Source organism: Medicago sativa, chromosome 1 (genome assembly GCF_051527215.1).
Source record: "Medicago sativa cultivar Bolivia chromosome 1, Bolivia_mono, whole genome shotgun sequence".
In the NCBI taxonomy this organism is placed as follows: domain Eukaryota; kingdom Viridiplantae; phylum Streptophyta; class Magnoliopsida; order Fabales; family Fabaceae; genus Medicago; species Medicago sativa.
Window position 1 is genome coordinate 50,958,159 of NC_140749.1, and position 15,621 is coordinate 50,973,779.

Consider the following 15,621-nt stretch of genomic DNA (forward strand, 5'->3'; position numbering starts at 1 on the left):
GTTATAATATACTTGAATTAACTTATCAAACAATGTTAAAAACATATTAATAATAAGATATAAGATCGTGAGTGTTGTTACCAAACATATTTATTTAATCATATGACCTTAAAAACTAATAACTTATGGGAGATGTTAACGAGTGCTCATTGGCACTCTTTAAGAACCATTAATAATCAGTTTTTACGAAAAATTGTGTAATCAATGTATTTGAATTTGTAACATTTAACTTTTTTAAAGAATATTTTTTATATTTGGGATCCTTAAAGAGTGGTCCGGGGGTACTCGTTAACGAGACCCATAACTTATATGGAAATACTAACTACTCCCACTAAGTCACTCTTTAAATGCCTGAAATTGAAGTATTCAACATTGTGAGAAATAAGTGTTGTAAATAGTGAAGTTTTACTATTATTATTATTATTAGTAATTTGTAATAATCCCTTTAGTCATTAGTTAGACCATTAGGCTAGAATAGTCTACATAAAAATATGAGAAATGTTAACGAGTGCTCCTGAGACACTCTTTAAGCACTTAAAAAGGTAAGATTTTATGGAAGTTTGTGATTTATTGCATTGAAAATTGAAGTTTTTACTTTTTTTAAAAAATTATTTATTTATTAGGAATCTCTAAAGAGTGTCACTGCGACACTCGTTAACAAAACCCTAAAAATATTAGTAGTTGTACATTATTTAGCCTTTTTTTAGAAATAATTGAGTCCAGGGAAGATCATCGAAGCCGGAGCCTTATGCAAGACTGCTGTTTTCGGCCGACGGTGTCCACCTTTTAAGTGAAGATAAGAACCGGATATAATATTAGTAGTTGTACATTATTTATTTCTGAAATGTAACATTCAGTTTTTACATGGCATTAGATCTCCCAATCTTGGAAGGCCTTGCTTCTGCATAAATCCTAGCTCAAATATTTACAACCACTCTCTCAGCTTCAACTCACGACAACATAAACATAAATTTTCTTTTACGAGGTTTCCTTTTTTTTTTTTTCCGGATCATTCCCAAACACAACTTTTGATTCATAAAAGTGATGAATTGAATTAGAGAATGTGAAATGAGATACAGTGACAAAATTTATCAAGAAAATTTCAAGAAAGTGTATTTGTATTTGCTAACATCTTTCCTTAATTACACACCATTACCTCCATTGATTTCTGCCAAATAATAAATTTAATTGGTTGAGACCTTTTCTTGATAAATTCTTGATAAAAACTCTCTAAATATATAGCAATGCTCACATCATTTTACCTAATTTGTTCATGTTGTAGTAGAAATCCATAAAAAAAAATTCAATATTTCTTTTTTAGGGAAGAAAATTTAATATTTTAATACTATTATATATCGTATGGGTCTTAAAAAAAAAAAAAAACAAAGACTCAAAAGGAAACTTAAACCTCCAAAACAACATGTCCTTTTCTATTTCTTCTGGTTCAAACAAGAGAAAGTAAACTCAAACAACATATTTCAATATTTGCAAACACACTAAACAAAACATAGAACAAAGACCCAGCATAGTTCTCTTGCAAAAGGCACACAATATATATAATGACATCTATTGGAAGCAATTAAGTCTAAACTAAAATGCGTTGGAATTTTTAAAGTCATAGCATATAAACCGGCCTTGTGTAGCATTATAAATCAATCATATGTAGCATTATAATAAAATAAATTGGCATTTAAGATTGAATATACGTTCAGTTGAAAGAGTTGCGGTGTGGTGGCAAGAGTGTTGTACGTTTGCCAAGGGAAGGTCACCCATGCAACAATAAATCCTTATCAACACAACAATTCTTTGTTGTGACTTATCAAATTATCAATTCAAAAATAATAGTGTTTTAGAGGTGACACATATGCATAACTTAAAGTTAAGAATGAATCAATCATCAATCAAGTTTAGCAAGAGAATGAGATGATGTTTTTTAAAGGTGTCACATAGGCACAATCCAAGCATGAGAATGAGGCAAATTTCAAATTTAAAGATAGATAGATAGATAGATATAAATAGATAGAAAAATATGTTTCATGTACAATCAACAATACCCATCTCATTTACGGTCTTCTTAATTTTCATTTCTCTTAGGTCTTTTGCTTTGTATTTTTTACTTTTTATTTTTGTCTTTCTCATAGGGTTTTGGGTGTGGTCCAGGGACGGATGCATGTGGTCTTATACGTGGGCTTGTGCCCACACAAAATTTTTAGAAACCTTTTTTTAGTAGTATAATGTATCAATAGTTGACATTTTTACTATATGGCTCATACTTATCACAAATCATTTCTCTCTTGGCCCACACTTATCATCATATATCTCAAATTTTTTCTTGATAATATGAATATTATAAAAAATCAGATGCGAAATCAAATGAGAAATGATCGGTTAAATGATTGTTTAGTTATTTATATAGTGAAACATATTTTTATTGATATTAAAAATGATAAAATCATTCAAAATTTTCATAATATGAAAAATTGTAGAAGATAATGCTACAAATTTTCATATATGCTGCCCCACTATTCAAAAATCCTGGATCCGTCACTGGTATGGTCCCCCATCTTTACAATTTTTTCTTTTTTAATTATTTTTTTATAAGCGAGGTGGTAGAGGATGGGGTAGCTTTGAGGATGTCAAGTTACCTCCTTATGCCTTCCTTTACTTTTGATTCAGATAAAAAAAAAAAAAAATATGCCCATCTCATAGTCCTCTTGTGTAATCTTTATGCACAAAGCATCCCCTTTAAATCTTTGGGGATGACAGTGGACTGAATTAGACATCAGTAAAAGAGTTTAAAACCTGCGCAAAAGAGAGTGTTGAAGGAGTCACAGAAGTAAGAAGCCAGGCATTACCCGGGACAAATGGCAGCCATGCCGTAAAAAATGAAGACAGAATCAGAATCGTGCGAGGTTGACAGCTATGATGAAGGTTTTGATGGAAACCCTAGAACCAATAGTAATCAAGATAATTAAGAACCCAACAGTTTTGAATGCAATTAAATCTTCAAACAGTATCCCCGATTAAGAAAGCATGCAATTGTGGTTGAGAGGTGCAATCACCAATTTGCTATCAAATAAATAATAAGAAGCCAGTTTTGCGCTATCAACTTGTATATATTGCACCGATAGAGACTTGATAACGAACAATCGAACTGATTATATTAAAAATCCAATAGGTGGAATTGCGCCGAAAATATGGGAGGAATCTACCGAACGCGCTGGATTAATCGACACTACACATATGAATATGTGGTGGGTAAAGGGTAGATGCAGAAATTAATTTGATGGGAGACTAAGTCAAGACAAAAACAGAGAATTTTAAACATGCCAAAAGATAATACATTGACCAAAACAAAGAATTATATCCTTGTAGAAGACGTGCAGTGATTGAGATAAGAGTACAAAAGCTTTTGATTTTTATCAAATAGTATAATGGTAAGAAATTTACATTTAAAGTGAATTTACATCTATATCTACTAGCTGAGTTAAGCTCACGAGAACTAAAAGAACAAAAGTTAATTTTAAAATCAGAACAACAAACAAGTTATCAAGCTAGGATACTAATTGACAAATCCCATACATAAAATCATATTATATCATCAAAGATGAAGATCAAAAACTAATTTTGAAATTTTTCGGCTTTAACCAACAAAATGATACGCATTTAATTTTTTCGAACAAGTGAATAATTGATTCATCATTGTATTACCAAATATTACTGATAGACAAAACCTATACATAAAATTATATTACACCACCAAAGATGAAGATCAAATGCTAAGTTGAAATTTTTCGTCTTTAACCAACAAAATGATACTCATTTCATTTTGTCGAACAAGTGAATAATTGATTCATCATTGTATTACCAAATAGTACTAATTCATATTTAAAACTATGAGAATATCTAAAAAGTTTTCATGTTTATTTGGAATGTTGTAAGGACATTTTGATCTTAAAAAAAGTAACGTTCAAAATTTTATGTAGATAAATTTTAATATGGACTATCTTTCTAAGTGGTCCATGATTGACTAATATTTCAAAAATCAACGATGAAAGATGTGACCTGTTGGTAGTAAAATATTAATGGTATTCATCATTATATGGTTGAAATAATGAGTCAACTTTTTTTTTTGAATGGCAAAAAAAAAATATATATATATATATATATATATATATATATATATATATATATATATATAAAATAAAGAAGAGAATGGGATAAAGAGTACAGAATATATAGCTAGAGCCGACAAGCGATACTCCAAGAAACCACCACAAAGGACACGACCCCCAAACCCCACAGGCGGAGCTGGCGGCACACCCTCAGGACCCTAAAAGTGGCCAAAAACACCAAAAAGAAAATAAAACTCTATGGATCTGAGAGCCAAAAGCAGCAGCGAACCCGGTAAACACCTGCAGAAAACAAAAAGACAACAGAAAAAGCCAGAAGGACACCCTGGGAAGGAAGATGAGATACAACCTCACCCAACCCTGCAAGCAACCCCAGGCAAACCAAACCACCACAAAACCCTACCAAGTCAAACACAAGACGGGCTGCACCTCCCACTTGTGGAGGGAACAGGAACTAGCAGGGCCCTTAGCCCGAAACCACTTCCAAGCTAAGAGTTTAGCTCTGTCCACCACTGGCTCCTCTCGGAGTAAGCCACCAGCAAAGATAAGGTCGTTCCGAGAGACCCAAATGGTCCAAATAACAGCATGCCAGAAAAGAAGTAAACCTGACCTAACTCTCCTCCCCCCTCCTAAACTCGTAAAGGCCTGAGTCTGCTTGGCTAACCCCTTGGGCATCACAAACTCCCAACCTAACCACCTAGTCACTTGGTACAACACAGGAAAGAAAAAAGGGCAAGAAAGAAACAAGTGGGCCGCTGACTCGGACGGCCTGTCACAAAAGACACAACCCACCCCATCCAGAAGAAGTGGCACACTGCGCCTAACAAGATTACTCCGCGTAGGGATCCTATCGAGGAGAAGCTGCCACGAAAAAACAATCACTTTAGATGGTGCCCAAGACTTCCAAACCCTAGAAGCAGCTTGTAAAGCAACCCCCTCAGGAAGCCCCCGCAGTTGGCACACCCTTAATAAGATTGGAGTAAGCCGACTTAACAAAATACCAACCATCGGGACTGTTGGTCCAAAACCAAACATCATCCCTCACCACCTGCGAAAGCCTAGTCACGACCCCAAGAAGCTCAGCCAGAAGATCAGTTTCCCAAATGAAAAGAGCTCCCCTCCAGCTAAGATCCCAAACCCAAACACCCCCCTCCCAATGACCAAGATCCCCCACTTTCCAATCCACCTGAAGAGAGAGCTAGAAAAGCCGCCTATATCTAATTCTAAGGATAACTGGCCCACACCACGGGTCATGCCAAAAATGAGTAGAGAGACCATCTCAAACCACCCTCGACACTCCATCCGAGAACCAGTCGCTACTGGCCTCCTTATCACCACCTAAAAGGGAAATATTGGACCACCACAAGGACACACCATAAAGGCCAGAAGGCCTACCACCTAGATGAGGGGAAGGATAGCAAACCCCATAGCGGTCGATGAGGATGTCACGCCACAGGCCACCATCTCCTTGAAGGTAACACCAACACCACTAGGCCAAAAGCACAAGATTAACTTGACGAAGGTCTCGCACACCCAACCCTCCCTCACGCTTAGGCTTAAAAAAAACTGCCCAAGCGACCCAGGGGATACTCCTACTCCGCTTGACCCCACCCCAAAGGAATTCTCATTGGAGGCGGACAATCTTCTTCTACACCTTAACAGGCACCTTCATGACAGACTTATAAAAAATGGGTATGGTATTTAGGACGGAATTCAGGAGAACAACTCTACCGCCAAGGCTAACATATTTATTCCCCTACGAGCCTAACCTGTTGGTAAGCAGCTGGAGGAGCGGTTGCTAGGTCTTGTCAAGGCGAGGGTTGGCACCAACATGTGACCCGAGGTACGTAAACGGGACCGTAACAACGCTACAGTAGAGGAAGCGCTCCGCCAAACAGAGGAACTCATCCCCCGCATTCACCCCCATCACCGAACTTTTAGAAAAATTAACCTTAAGGCCCGATACGAACTCAAAACAACGAAGGATGGTTTTAAGAGCCCATAAATTAGGCATGGTCGCTTCCCCCAAGAATAAGGTATCATCCGCATACTGGAGATGGGAGATGGAGAGGCCCGAGTTCCCCACCTTAAAACCATGATACAAACCACAAGCTTCGGCCGATCTAACCAAACAACTAAGGCCTTCAACCACCAACAAAAAGAGGAACGGGGCAAGTGGGTCGCTTTGCTTCAGACCTCTCTTGATATTGATATCCTCAGTCGGACACCCATTCACCAGCACAGATAGATTACCACAACAGACACAACCACGGATCCACCTACACCATCTAACACTAAAGCCTAATCTCCTCATCATATACTCAAGAAAACTCCAACTAACTGAGTCATAAGCCTTTTCAAAATCCACCTTAAAGATGAGACATTCCTTCCTCCCCTTCCTTGCGAAGTCAATAATCTCATTAACCGCCACCACCCTATTCACAAGCTGGCGGCCCTTAATAAAAGCGAATTGGTTGGAGGAGATGAGCTTGTCCATAACAGGTGCCAGCCTACCGGCCAAAACCTTGGCCACCAACTTAAAGAGGGACCCCAAAAAGGAGATGGGACGAAAGTCACCAAGACTGGTAGGGGAATGAACTTTTGGGATAAGGGTAACAAAATAAGAGGAAAAACTACGCGAAAGGGTCGTCGAGTGATAAAATTGGTCAAACATCATACTTACCTCTCCCTTCATAAGATCCCAAAATCTCTTATAGAACGCAAAGTTAAACCCATCTGGACCTGGGCACTTCGACCCGTCCGAAGAAACAACCACCCCAATAATCTCATCATCCCCAAACGGGGCCGTCAAACCAGCTGCTTCCACTTCCGAGATAGTAGGCATCGCCACACCATCAAGGGTAGGGCGATGCACCTCAGAATCAGAAAAAGCGACCCTTAAATAATTCCACCACCTCAGCACGGATCTCATGGACACTCTCAACCCATCTATCACCCACCCTAAGATCAAGAATGGAATTTCTCTGCCGCCTTATCTTGATACCAGCATAAAAGCAACCAGAATTAGCATCCCCCTCACGGAGCCACCTCGTCCTAAATCGTTGGAAAATTTGGGACTCTCTAGCTCTCAGAAGATCCCACAAGTCATGGAATCCTTTAAAGCATGCTTTCGTTTTGGCCGGCAACAACACTTCCGATTCCGCTTTAAGATCAAGGATCTTTAGAGCATCAACAAGGGCCTTAAGGGTCTTGAGCTTGGACAAAATCCTAACTGCCATCCACTCCACCGATCTGGAACGAGACCAACTGAGGTTGACCACCTCCTCGATCTGACGGTGAAAGGCTTAGGACCCCAACTTTGATCTGAGTACCTCAACACCACTGAGCAGTGATCAGAAACATCTCTAGAAAGAGCTTATTGGGTCGCCTCACCCCAGTGGTTACCCCACCCGTCCGAGAGAAGAAAGCGATCCAGTTTGCTCATTCCCCTCCCGTTAGGTTGGCACCAAGTGAACCGTCTAGCAAGAAGCGGAAAATCAAACAACCCCATCCTATCTACGAAGGAAGAGAAAAGGCGAATTTCACTATTAAGCAGATTACGGGTATCTATGGGGGTACCCCTCCTCTCTGAAGCATGGAAGACTGAATTGAAGTCCCCTGCAACACACCAAAGATCCCCTCGCAGAGAATTCTTGAGCTCAAGCAACTTCTCCCACATCACCCTTTTCTCCGCAAGGGAGCACTTGGATTACATATTCACAATGAAACAACGATGCCTCAGAGCCCACCACTCAAGGCACACCCCAAGAAAACCCGGCCCCGAGAAAGAGAAAATCGCTTTACCTTTGGAGTTATACCAGATAGACAAAATCCCCCCATTATTACCAATAGCCGGAGTAAAGCTCCAGTCACATAAAGGGTTACCCCAGAGATAGTGACAAAGAGCATCCGACATAGAAGCCATCTTAGTCTCTTGAAGCAACACACAATCCAGATGATTATTAGAGATGAACTCTTTAATCTTTCTTTTCTTAATCCTAACCCCTAGCCCTCTAATATTAAAGGAACCAATAATCATGGAACACTCCTGACAACACGCACGGCGGCCTTAGCCGCACCATCTCTAACCTCCAGGGCCACTAACCTAGCCTCCTCTAAAATATCATCATCCCTAAAGGACACTCCCATCACCTTACCCGAACGAAAAACATGTTTGGCAATGCAAATATTAGACGGACCAAAAGGGCTACTGGGTAAACCAATCTCTGGGGCCACTAAAAGAGGAACAAGAGAAAACGGTATACCCACAAGCTGAGCGGTATAGCCAATGCCCTGGGAAGTCCCTACTCCCAACACAGTGGACGTTGGGTCCCCCTCACCGTGGAGAATAGGGGAAGTAATATATTTGGTCACAAGAGGAGTCGACTGAGGGATCACCGCTTCTAACCTCCCTAGAGAATCCCTCGAACTGTCCCTGCGCTCTCCGTCCCTAAAAAGTTGCCGCGAGACACTAGCGCCATCATATCTAGAAACACCGCTGGATATCTGAGGTCTACCTCTAACCTTCTTCCTCGGCCTACCCCTCTTTCTCTTCTGTGCAACATCTCTCGAGAAGAAAATCGGTCGGCTAGGAGATCACGAAGTAGGCGAATAAACTGAAGATGAGACCACATCATTCCGCACATCCACTTCTAAGCACCTAGCCGCCACCGATTCACAAACATGAGGTATGGTAATTGGCTGCTGATCTGCAGAAACCGGAATAGGACTAGCTGAACCGATGAGTAGTCGCGAAACAATTTGGCTGGAATTGGACTTCAGGGGTGTATTAGAATGTTGTGGGGTGCCAAACCTTTTAATGAGTTCCATGCAAGAAGAAACAATAGGCCCAGAATGATTAAAGCAATCTAGCAGGCCCCACTACTATTTCCATCACGTGGCCCTATATTGGCAGAAAAAGCAGCAATGCAAGGAGCAGGCGTACGCTCCTGCACGCGCTCCTCTACCACACACTCAACCAGCACCTGCGCGTGGGCCACCATTAGGGAAGCAGTCTGACGCGTGTGGCCCACTTTTGGGGGAAAGCCCATCCTATCATCATCAGCATTTGACTTCTGAAAGGGCCCACTATTTCAAGAGTTTCGCAAATCTCTTGATCAATTGACACCTTGCGCCTTCTGTCAGTATCAACCTCATCTCCGACAATAGATTTGACGGTAAGAGAATAGATTGGAAAGGGATTTTGTTGACAAAAATTCCTAGGATTAGATGTTAGCACCAAAAGGGAATTTTTTGTCATAAGTGTTGTCCTCCTCACCCTTTCCAAGTCTGATACCAGCCACTCTCTCCCCCTAGACAGATCCGAATCTGATGAGGAGGCTATAGACCTCCCAATATCCTCAGCCCAGCCCTCCTCATCGGAGACTCCATCTTCTCCGACGAATGAGCTGCCGTCTGCGACCACACCACATCCTCCGGCCGGCGCAGTTCGACCCTGAACCACCACTAAATCCATCGGTGCTTCTTCCAAAACCGACACCGCGAACCTCCTACCGTTGGCCACCATCACAACCTGTGCCCCCACCGCCAACACCCCTGGAACCAAAACCCTCACCCTATAAAACTCGTAACTGACATGTCGGAGCAGCGATTCATCTACCTCCAATACCTCACCAAATACTGCTCCGGCCTGTTGAATCACCGTAACATTGCATAGATGAACCGGCACACCCACTAACCGCAGCCACACATAATGACCCAACGGAGGTAACTCCTCGGACCATCTTGTGAAGCCTTTAAACCAGGATAACCACCAATCCATTCTAGCCAATAGTGACTCTTTTAGCAGCCCATTAATTGGTGAACTTATCAAAACCTGCTTCCCCCCAATGAGGTAACCATGATATAAGATATTCCAGCAACAATCAACTGCTCACGTAATTTTTTAACACACATATGCGACTGTAGGAGGCCTACTACCGAGTCAAAAAGCTCCTCCAACCTTCCCGGAGAAACCTCACACACAATCTCGGCCACCTCTGTTAACCTTGATGATGGAGTTGCCGCCACAGCTGCAGCAAAAGACCTCCACAAGCCTAGGCCTAGACTTCTCACCGGAAGACTGCTGAACCGAGACTTTACCACGCTTCAACAATAGTTCCTCCCCTTGACCTTCATTTTCAAACCTAACAAAGCCAAATCTAAAACCATCCTTGTTCCTTTTTGAAGGTATGAATACGTCTTTTACCTTACCTTACCACAACCCCCAAATGCATTCCATAATTCCCCCTTCTTTGCCTCATCATGTATGTTGGAGTAATAAAAGGAAATGGAGTTCTCCAACCTTGCTCGAATGAACTCCGGTAGAGGCCCAAGGTTGCGTCCTCCCACCGGAGGTTTCTTTCTCCTGGTCATGGGGCAGACACACACAGGTAAGTAGGAAAAAGCACGGCACTATATTGGAAACAACAAGCAGGAAGTTACAATTCTGGAGAGAGGTCAGACTTTCTCTCTCTAGAATCAATTGCTCAATTAATACTAATTTAATCAAAACAACAGAAAATAAAAATGTAGTTTGTATTATTTTTAGAGGTGTGTAGGGTTCGAACCCCTAAATCTTACATATATTATACATTATTTTTACCAACTCAGCTAAATTCATTAGGACAAAAAGTAGTTTGTATTGACCCAATGTCAATCAAGTCATTGTTTTACTTGTAAAAATAACACACACACACACACACACACACACACACACACACACACACACACACACACACACACACACATATATATATATATATAATTAGTTTTTATGTTTGAATAGTATCATCGATCATAATTGAAATTTAATTTTCAATAATTTTAACTACTAATCTACCGTTGATCAGTTATAATGTTTATCAACTAAAGAACTCACCTCTTTATGTAAACCAAAATCAAATTTCATACTTGAGAAAACTAATTCTCAAAATAACTAAGATTTAATACTATAATATGTATGTGTTGTTGTTACATTCAACATTTAATTACAATATTATATTTGTTGATAATTGCCTCAATACTATGAAAATAAAACACATCAGATACAAAGCCTGGGGGACATATTAGATCTGACCATATACAACCCAAACGGGAATAACATAATACAATACAGACCAAGTAGTTCAACCTAATTAATCCTAATATAAAGAGCACTCCTCACGAACTCAATCCAGCGCACCCGCGTACGAGCACGGAACCAGATTACAAAAAAATATGAAGAGTGGACCTCCATAGAATCAACAAAGGTATAAGATTGGCGAATGGATCAACCGCCAACACGCTATCAAGATCCACGTACCAGCAACCCCCTGAACCAAGCAGCAGGTATAATAGCTCTTTCGAGCTTAACAGTCCGATAACAGTCGATATGACTGAGATTAATATAAAAAGATAGTATCGAAGAGGGGGTAACACTGAAGACTTGGCCTGCAGATCTCAACAGACCTGGAATATCAGAGTCAAGCACAGGAACACCAACCTTATCGATTTCACCAAACCACCCTTTCGAGTTAAAAGAATTAGACCCTTTCGGGTTTACGAAACCGAACCACCGCAAAATGGCCAAATCTATCACCGCCTGAAGTCTCTGATCTGAAACACAAAGCAAACAATACAACAAAACAGAAAAACAATACGATACAGAACCGGCAACACAACAACCATGAACACGAACACAAAACAGCAGGAGATCCCCACACACGTACTCAGCGACATCGCAGCAGAACAAAAACGAAGATTTGTTCAACCACATAGGAAGGTGAAAGAAACCCAAAGGAGTCAACAACAACCAAACCTATGGAAATCACATATCGATGCCGAATCTGAGTAGTCACTCTGTAACCCAACAACACCCAAAGCAGGAACGACAAGAAACAGAAGCGAAGCAGCATAACAGAGCAAAAAATCCGCAGTTGAGAGCGCTGAGAAACTTGTGCCTTGACGAATCACCGTCGAGAGGACTGGGCTGAGAGGTGATGGGGATGGACGACCCACCGTCGCACCACCACCACCACCATCTACATCTTGAGAACTAAAGCTTTGGAAAAGAGGGAAGGTGGTGTGTTCTTTCTTAGAGAGAGGTCAGAGACAATATTTTTAGAGAGAGCTATGAAGTTAAATTTCATGTAAGCAACAAATAGAATATTTAATGTAGGGTATTGATAAGTTAAATACGTACTCTCTCTGGATGTTATTACAAGCAAAAAATAATTTTTTATGTTTATTCAATAAATGATGTATTTGGTGTATATGATCTGTCCGGTGAAGATGGATGAGAGGCAATGGTGGCGCGATGTGCTCCGGTACGGTGGGGATGAGTCTTCGCGATGGAACAAAAGGTGTATGTAGGCACGTTAGCACTCCAACGCTCAAGTCATTGATGGAACTTAGAAAGGGTGTTTAGAAAGTGTTATGAAAAGTGAAACGTACCTTGAGGGTGAAGCTAAGTCACCCTTATATAGTGCGCTCGTGAAGATAATCGTCTTCGAATTTTGCGGGGTGTGATTAGGGAGCGATTAGAAGACACATGTAGAGTGATCCTCGCGCGGGAGAGTGCTTGGATGTAATGTGGTGCACTAAAGTTGGTGTGTTCCTTCAGGCGTGGAGCCTTGAAGCAGTGTATGCATAGTCCACGTGTCAATACGAGATTGGTCTTATGACCGGTCCTGAATAGTTGCCCCCAAGCCGTTGATGCCTTTATGGGTCAATGGCCTATAGCTGCAAAAAGGGGCATTTGTTCGGGCGTCTGCGGACGTTGGCGCCTTTGAATTTTTACTCGTGGGAAGATTACTTTGTCATTATCTGTTCTGAGGAAAGTTGTAAACATCTTATGATTTTTAATTACTGGGCACTAGGTCATGTTTTGTTATTGTTGATTTTTCAAACATTTGATTGAGACTTATGTGTACGTTTGTGATATACCTTACCTTAGGTAAAGATTTTTGAAAACTTGTATTTTTAACCGCAAATGAACTTCATTATTTAACTTTTTTTTAGAAGTTAAATTTAACATTGAATACGAAGTTTATATTTTGGTGTTTTATGTGTGACAACATTAATCCTATTTTATGGTGTTACCTCTTTGAAGCATTATTTCTATAACATACATTTTTTCAACGGTTGTCAATATTATTTCAATTTGAGGATTTTTCTCTTATCTATCATGAAAGGCTATATACAAATTAAAAATAAAAATTCTAATGAATAGTTGGCTGGCTTCAATATTTTTAATTAAACACGACACATTAATCCCAAAGAAAAACATGACACATTGATCTACCTTTAGAGGCATTTAACATTAATATCAATTTATTAATGGTTTCTTGCAACTCCTAAGTGCTTGATTTTTTTTATTTGAAGTTATAAAAGTGAAATTGGTACTTATAAAGTGTTCAAAAAAGATTTATTTATCAAATGTAAAAGAGAAAAAATATGTCTCAAATATTCAAGTTTAGTTTGATAATATTTCTTTCTCTATTACTTGTTACCAATGGCTGTAAGTAAGTTTTTATATTATTTTCACATTTTCTTCTTTATGCTATACACAATATTCATTACATGTAGGTAATATTCATTAATTCTTATTTGTCTTTGCAGATTGGAAATGCACACTCGACGATGATTGTCCAAAAAATATGTGTCTTCTTCCACAAATTGCGCAATGTGTTAAATTTAATTGTGAGTGCAAGTTTTATTTTTATGTGCAATAAGATGAATAAGCAATATTATAGATCAAGGAGATCACAACTAGGTTGGATCCAGACCCCGACAATTAGTATCTTTTCGAGTTCCGGTAAATGTAACATGTGATAGTGCCTTATATAAAGTGTAATATATACAATATAAAACTACCACTTTCAGCTTTTTTTGAGTTGACTTTTTCTTTTCAAAAAATGGCCTCAATTTTCAATACAAATAACTTATGTAACAAATAGATGTTAGTTTGTTTGCTAATTCAAGTTTACTTAGTGATATAATCACACTTAGTGGTTAATCACATTTAGTTTTTGTTTGTTATCATTTAGTTACGAGTTTGTTAGAAGCTAACTTATTGTTAGCTTTTGTTACTTAGCTTGTGCTTCAAGCAACCTAACTTGTATATAATCTACCTCTTGTACATTGTTCATATACATCAATAATACAATTTCTCATTCTCTCTAAAAACAACAAAATCTAAAAACCCTAGAACATTGCTTGAGTTTCAAGCTTCTAAGTTCCGCAAACAAATTTCCATCAAAAGCCTTTGGTTTTATTCTAAAGGATAATCAAGATCTTCAATCACGCAAATTTAAGGTAGAAACGCTGAAGGAAGCACCATGAATGGTCAAAGCAGTTTCAACACTCATCATCTAATTTTTGAAGTACACAATTGGGAAAGATGGAGTGTTGTGATGAAGAATCTGTTTGGAGCACAAGATTTGTTGGATATTGTGCAGAATGATGCTGCTGATTTAGCTATGAATGCCACAGAAGTGCAAGGGAATGCGCACAAAGATTTGCAAGGCTTTCTTCTTGATTCAACAGAGTCTTGATGAAGGAAATTTTGAAAGAATCTCAAAATTAGTTAGTTCAAAGAAAGCTTGGGATATTCTTTCAAAGTATCATGAAGGTGATGATAAGGTGAAGTTAATTAAGATTCAATCACTCAGAAGGAAGTTTAAGTTGATGTAAATGGAGGATGAGCACAAGATTGCTGAATACATCTCCAAACTCATCAGTGTTATGAATCAGATGAAGGCTTCTGGAGAAGCTATGACTGGTCAACAAATTGATGAGAAGATCATGAGGAAATTATCATCAAGATTTGATTTCATTGTTATGGCAATTCAGGAATCAAAAGACGTAAAAACCTTAAAGATTGAGGAGCTGCAGAGTTCATTAGAAGCTCATGAATTGATGGTTTTAGAAAGAAGTAATGAAAGATCAATTCAACAAGCCCTGCAAGTTTAAACTATCAAGAAGGATGATTATGATATGAAGAACTTCAAGAAAGGGAAGAATAACAATAAGGGAGGAAATTGGGCTAACAGCAAGAACAAAACATCTGAGAAAGGTGAATCTTCAAAGGAAGAAAATTCTAATCAAAACAAGAAGAAATGTTTTGATAAGAAGAAGATTCATTGCTTCAAATATGAGAAGTTTTGACATTTTGCTTATAAATGTTGGTTTGGTAAAGGAAAGCAAGCCAGGAATGATGATGAACAAGCTAAGATTGCACAGGATTATTCAGATCCTGACTCATTATTATTCATGGTTACAACAACTAGTACTGAGAGCTGCAATTCAAAAAGTTGGTTCTTAGATACTGGTTGCTCTAATCACATGACTGGAAACATAGAATGGTCGAGGGAAGTTGATCATGGAAGGAACATAAAGGTGAAAATTGCAGATCATAGAACTTTAACTGCAGAAGGAATGAGGAAGATTTCCATTGAAGGAAAGAATGGAAAAATAACAATAATTGAAGATGTTCTTTATGTCCCCT

General features: G+C 39.2%; 1 long non-coding RNA gene across 1 annotated transcript; it reads left to right on the forward strand.

Moving 5' to 3' along the window:
- Positions 1-13,480: 13,480 nt before the first annotated feature.
- LOC146955159 (uncharacterized) lies at positions 13,481-14,012 on the forward strand. Its single transcript, XR_015016377.1, has 2 exons — positions 13,481-13,636; positions 13,734-14,012. It is a non-coding gene; the product is annotated as an uncharacterized LOC146955159 (long non-coding RNA).
- The last annotated feature ends 1,609 nt before the right edge of the window (positions 14,013-15,621 follow it).